The sequence below is a fragment of the Panicum virgatum genome, chromosome 8K (genome assembly GCF_016808335.1).
Source record: "Panicum virgatum strain AP13 chromosome 8K, P.virgatum_v5, whole genome shotgun sequence".
NCBI classification, from domain to species: Eukaryota; Viridiplantae; Streptophyta; class Magnoliopsida; order Poales; family Poaceae; genus Panicum; species Panicum virgatum.
The window spans coordinates 7354151-7360959 of NC_053143.1; the positions used below are offsets into that span (position 1 = coordinate 7354151).

Here is a 6809-nt window from a genome sequence, read left to right on the forward strand (position 1 = left end):
TATCACTACAAGAAATGTGGTGATCTATGACGAAAATTTTATGACATTTTAATGGAGCGTCACAATTGCACACAATCTATGACGAATTTGAAGGTAAGGACCCTAGGCCCAGAACTTTATGACGTTTTATTGAATTCGTCATAATTGAGCCCACAAAATATGACGTTTTATTGAATTCGTCATAACTGAGCCCACAAAACATGACGTTTTAACATTAATGTCATAAAAATCGTCATAGCTATTTTAACTATATGTTTTGACATTTTTCATTTTCAATTCAAGTTTTTGCTTCTCTTATTTGATCTTTCATAAAAATCATGAACTTTCATTCAGTGTCCTTTGTTTGCATGACAATTGCTATTATTAGATCTTTTTTTTCTCTGGCTTATTTTCTTCTACCCTACCGCTGCACCATGCCTTTGTTTGAGATGGAGTGGGAAATTAAATCTATTTACATATGGTCTGAACTCTTTATATATACAAACATTTAAAATTTTCTTCTATTTTTAGGATATGAACTATAACCATACCTCAGCAAGATTGTAAGAATTGAACTTGCAACCATCAAACAAGATGCTTGTGCAATTACTGTTGAGCTATGTGTCATTTGGTAGGCAAATATCTTTTAGTACTCAATATTTTTATACAAACTTCTCTTGATTGGATACAGCTCGGCCGCAACCTTTCATTAAAAAAAACTAGAACATCATGCGCGCGTTGCGCGCCCTATCAGAGCTGAACACATCGATATATCAAAGTATACAGAAGATATATAGAGAAAGGAATGCATGCTAGATGTCTTAAAATGACAGTCTATTTCACAGGACAGTTAAATTTGAACATCTCCGCCGGTATCTTGGAATATGGATCCAAAACTTCAAATAAAAACATGCAATGTACTAAATAAAGTTTACGAAACAAAAGGAAGGTTACTATTAAATTTTCAAAAATAGATCTAGTTGTTTGACACAAGCTCTAAACGGGCCAAGTAGCGAGCAATGAGTAGACAGAAGGAGTGCATCGTCTTCTTGTGCTAGCCATCCTTGCTTGCACTGCAGTGACAATAACCATTACGTACATAATAATGCTACCATTGTCAGACTAAGTAAGAAAATGAACTTACACATATTTTTGTACCAAACTGTATAAATACAGTGAAATCTCTACAAACATATATTACTGCAATGACCAATGAGCATGGTGTATTCGATTCACAAGAAGAAAATGGCAAGCCCAGAAGACTAAGGCTACAATTCTTCTCTTTCTAAATTCAGGGAGAACCTAGCCTCAATGACATCAATTCAAACTTGCCGGTTATCATTTTTTATTCAAGCGATCTCTACATATTAGTAGAACAAAGATAAAATAATATCAATTAAAGGCAACAAAAAGCACCAACAGTGCCAGGCATGCTGATAATCTAATTGTAGGCCAATTACAATTTGCCATTTTAGTGTGATGGCTGTACAAGTTTTAGAGGTAGGTATTTTTTATGATATTAGAGGCAGTTGTCTATATACAGAGCAACTTCTGTTGACACCAAACATTCATTGATAGAATCAAGTACCATTTGTGCAGAGGTAACAGAACATAGCAAGCAAAACTTGAGAAGCACAAGTCAAGCGAATAAATCATGCCTGATTGTTCAACGTGGATCCCAGTTGCATATCTCAGTAAGCTAAATTTCAGAAATAGAAGTATGGTTTTATTTTTTATATTGTATCAAGCTGCAGGAACAAAAATGTCAAACTTTACAAACACATGTTTTAGACAGCTTGATATGTGAAGCCAAGTTTCTTTTCAGGTGAAACCACACAGTTCATGAAATAAGAGATCAATGATCCTGATGCAATTATTATAAGATCATCATACACTCTTGCTAATAATTATCCTGCTGGGGACTTACTTAAAAAAATCCTGATCGACAACATCAATCTGGTTATGCATTTTCTCCAAGTTGTCTAATTTTTTTGGTTATGCATTTCAAAATTGCCTACTTAGTTTTCCTTTCCCTATGTATGGGCACCCAATTTGAAATGAATGTTTGGTTAAGCATTTTCAGTGAAGTGCCTACCTGTTCTCCCTTCCCCTGCGCATGGGTAACCGATTTGAAAGTATTTCACTTAAAAAAATACTGCTCCTGCCCTTGTGAATGGTGCAGATCAATAGGGACAAGAAAGATGCTAAGAGAATCAACTGACAAGATGAAGTCCCCCCAAAGATAGAACATTCAAGAAAGCAGCCCTACTTCGTACTGGTTTGTGGATTATCGGAGGCGCCTAGGCAGTAATTTCAAATATTTCTATTTGATGAAATTGCTTATAGGTATACAGTAAGTACATTTTAGACCACGGCATGCAAAATCACACCAAGCAACCCACAAAATTAACCCAGCAATATTAAACTTCATACTAACAAGCCATGAGGGAAGATTTGTTGTAAATGCTCACAGGTTACTAAGCTCCATGGAACACGTGAACATGATTGCCATGAGGAAAATCTTTTTACTGTATGAAAAAAAATGCTCTGAATCCTAAAGTAACAATTTCAACTGAGCACAATTACATTTAGTTATACCTGTGAAACCTTTGCAGAGACATATGCAACCTCCTATCCAAGTCCACAGGCATTAAGTCAGTTCTAACCTGTGTGAGATATCCTCAATTCCTCATGATCACCAACCTACAGCAGACATTAATCAACCTATAATTAGCATATGAAGATCAATAATTCTACAGAATGGAACTGCAGGTTTAAACCTATATGCTGCCTAAAATTGAGTATTTGTAGCAACTAAACTTATTAGTAGCTGCACATGAATGATCCAATACATGTGGGGAATAATCACTTAGAACAGTCCAAATTTGGCATGAATAACTAAAAACTAAACACATCATTAGCTGTTCAGATGCCCACACAGAGGTGAACACAAATATACAGTGAAAATAATTTAGGAAATCACAAAATTCTATGTACTAAGCAACTGCACACACAATCCCTTTTATGAGCAAGAGCAATTCACATGACGAGTTGAGTTTTTGAACAAGAATTTTTTTAACTGCTCATAAAATATGATTTCCTGGATAAGATGCATGACTTATCTGAAGTGCATGCTGAGAATTGTTTCACATTAAAACACCCATCATGATAAACCACATATCTTTGCAGTATAAGCCACAAAATAATTCCAATTTCAGCTATACTTTCAATTAAGTAGGTATGGCAATTACAAATATTTGTTTGTGATAATTCTCCATGCATCTGTTTGAAATAAAAGACAGCAAATACCTCTATGCTTTTATCCAAGAAACTAACATTTGATACTTGCCTGCATTGTGCCAAACCGTTTTAGGCTGGAAAAGAGGAAAGGGAGAATAGGCTGCACCTAGCAGTGGAGTTCAATCAAAGTCACCAACAATTCTACTAACTGTACACTCAAAACACAACATTGGTCAAAATTAAAAAGCTTCTTGTTATAATCCGGGCTAAAAACTAAAGGTACTAAACAGGATTCCGAGAAATTCACAGTGAAAGAGACCTAGAAAGTTAATAAAGGTCGCACCTTTGCCAAGGTCGTCACCAGCTTCTTGGTCATCGCGGCGAGCGAGTCCATCCCCTTCACCAGTTTCGCCTCCACACCAAGAATCCAAGGGCAAGAAGCTAAGAGCCTCAGCCTAGCTAGGGCCATGGCTCAGATCGGTTAGCAGGCGGATCAAATCGGGAGGAGGTGATTCAGGTCTGTTCCATCCATTTGGGATGCAAATCAATTGGAGCAAAGGACGCCAGAGTTGGTGTTGCTTCTTGCTTCGGTGGGGGGAAAGGAGAGAGCAAAAGACGCTTGAGTTGTGCAAGCTTTCGATTTGCTGGTAGTGCTATGCATCTCGTGGGAAGGGAAGAAGAGCTACCTGGTGGAGCACTACGCCTAGGCCTCCTCCAACCTTCCGACGGCACGGCGGGCCCAGTCGTCGTCGTGGATCCACGGTAGGAGCAGAGGTGGTCGGAGCATAGTGCCTGTGGGAATAGGCATCCACTGCTCGGCAAGGGAAGGGGCCGCTCGCCATGGAGATGAGAGGGAGATGAGGAGAGGTGGCGGCAACCGTGCTGGATTGGAGGCGGCGAGCTGGGAGGCGCGCGCAGCCGCGAGGTGCGACGGCGGCGGTGGAGGAGAGGAGAGAAGGACGAGGGAGGAGTTGCGTTAGGTCTGAAGTTGGGACTGCGAGTTAATTTGAGGAAAAATGGAGGACTATTTTGCAAAGTTATCCGTGGACACCTGGCGACGCGGGAGGCGCCGAGCGCTGTGGTGCGACGAGGAGCAAGCTGTCTTTAAGAAACCCGATGTTGCGCGTGGGGAAGGAGGATCGAACCCACGACCCTGAGCAAGGGAACCAGGAGCCTCACCACTACGCTACTTGCTGGTTTGTGCACATCTCAAAGTTCTTTATAAACTAATATTCGTGCTTTAATTTGGAAAATAATAAAAAAATATGCGCTTAAAGGGCATCGAACTCTGATCATCAAGACCAGAAGGGCAAGCCCTACCAACTGCTCTACCCCTTCGGTTGTGATGATGAATGGTATTATCCTATTTATAGACGGCAGTATCTCATGTTTTAATAATTTGGACAAAAATGAGGCACAGACAGTAGTGGGGATTCGAACGCGGGCCACGGCGTCGAGACCCGGGTGTTCTACCAATGCGCCGGGGCTTTGTCCGTGACCAAGTGGACAATAGTTTTTTTATATACTAGTATTATGATGTGGCTTACAATGAAGAACAGATGTGTGATTCATCTTTTTCTTTTTGATCCAGAATTAAATTTTGTAATTAGTATTTCTTCCGCATATTAACTCCAAATTGGATGATTCTTTTTTTTTGAATTTTTATAAAATCAGGATCTTTTATTTAGTGCTTTTTTGTGCACTAATTGCTACATCTTGATTGTTTCGTAATACATGTTTTATTCCAATTAAATAAAGAATTGAAAAACATGTTTTTGCATAACAATTGCTAATGTAACTTGATATTTTTCAATGTTATGGTCAACATAAGGTGGTGTCCAAAATTGAGCTGTATACGGATTCGATTGTGTTATGATGTGTTCAAATCTCAAAGTTTGACTTCAATTACAAGAAACTATGTAAGAAATGTTCCATTTTGTGAACAATGTATTGTCTCACTTTATGCAAACTATTTAAGTTTTTTATGGAAAGCTTATAAACCAAAAACGTTGTCATATCAATATATAGAATTTTTTTACTAGATTTGGATATTATTGTAATTATTATATGGTAATTTGGAGAAAGATGTTTGAATTATCCGTAGAAGACAATTGAATTTTTCATCCATCTCCGAGACAGGGGACGCAATGGAACATATGAGCCTAAATATAATTTTTCGACAATTTTTGTATCTTTTTGGGGTACACAAAGTTCAAATTGTAATTACTTTCAATAAACATGCATAAATTCATTTAAACCATTGAAAATAGTAAAGGAGTTTGAAAATTATCAAATCTTCTACAATACAAATTATATGTAGTCTATTATATTTAGAAAATATATTAGTGTACATAAGATAATTATTTTTATATGTTACTTCACATTGGTGCAATAAAATAGGGAAAAAAAGAAAATTGTGAAATGGGCCGAAACACTAGCTAGGCCTGTTTTCCATCTGAGCCCAACTTATCCCGACCGTCCATCTCCGATCCAACAACTCGGATCGATCTGTAGATGTATAAATACACCAGCAAACCCTAACAGGCCCTCCGACCTCCACACACCCCCTCTCCCTCCCTCCCTCCCCTCAGATCCGCCGCTCCTCATCCGCCAGGGGCTCGACCCTAGCCTGTCCTCTCCCACTCATCCTTATCCTCAGAGCTCCCCGTGCCTCCTCCTCCGCGCTCACCGCGCCCTCCACCTCTGGCTCACCGTGCCTTCCTCCTCCGGCGATCGTGGACCCAGATCCGACCGAGTCCCTGCTCCTCGTTCCCATTCCCTACCATCTCCGCCCTCTCAAATCTCAAATCCTCGTAGATCAGCTGCCTGCAGATCCCTCTATCTCCTCAGATACCTCCTAGGTGAGGAGGGCGCACCGGAGCTTCGCGACTAGCGGGGGCCGGATCCGTGGTGGATTCATGTCGGTGATGTCCTATTTGGGCTCCGCCGTCCGCGAGCCACGGCCGCACGGGGCGCATCTGGTTGTGGCGGCAGCAAGCTCGCGCGGGACGCATCTGCTTGCGGTGGCGGCAAGCCCATGCGGGGCGCAACTGGTAGCGACGGTGGCAAGCCCGTGCAGGGCTAATCTGGTGGGCCAGCGGCGGCATGGCCACGGGAGTCCTCTTCCTGGCCTGTGGCGGTGCGAGGCCCGTCGCTAGTTGGTGGAGGCATGCAGACCCCCTCCCCCTCCGCTGGCGCATGGCCGTGCCCTTGCTAGCAGTACTCGAGGACCCAGATCCGTGCTCCATAGGGGAACCACATGAGCCAGCATCCCACTCGATGCCTCCTGCTCTGATGGCCCATTCAATTAGGTGCGTGCCACGCCTGTGCTCTGTTTTGTATTTTGGAAGCACGTCATTAAGTCTGAATTTGCAAAGCGTGATTGATCATGTCCAACATGGGAAGTGGAATAAGAGCTGCATGGAACACCTTCATCTCTTGCATGAAGGACCATGGCTTCGCATCAATTTGAAGGTAAGAAAGTCGAGCTCATGTTCATGGATAGATCAATGCTTCATGTTAGGATAGATCCGTTAGAATAGATGGAAAACCTTAGGTAGTTCTTTGTCGATCCACGGATTGATAAACTT

The 6809-nt window shown here is 41.3% G+C and overlaps 1 long non-coding RNA gene across 2 annotated transcripts; it reads right to left on the minus strand.

The window, feature by feature from the left end:
* Positions 1 to 771: 771 nt before the first annotated feature.
* On the minus strand, positions 772 to 4338 carry LOC120643775. 2 transcript variants are annotated; one of them, XR_005663172.1, is made up of 3 exons: positions 3563 to 4338; positions 2578 to 2682; positions 772 to 1052 (listed from the first exon to the last, which is right to left on the minus strand). It is a non-coding gene; the product is annotated as an uncharacterized LOC120643775 (long non-coding RNA). The 2 variants fall into 2 exon arrangements; XR_005663171.1 differs by having other exon boundaries at positions 772 to 2682.
* Between the last annotated feature and the right edge of the window lie 2471 nt (positions 4339 to 6809).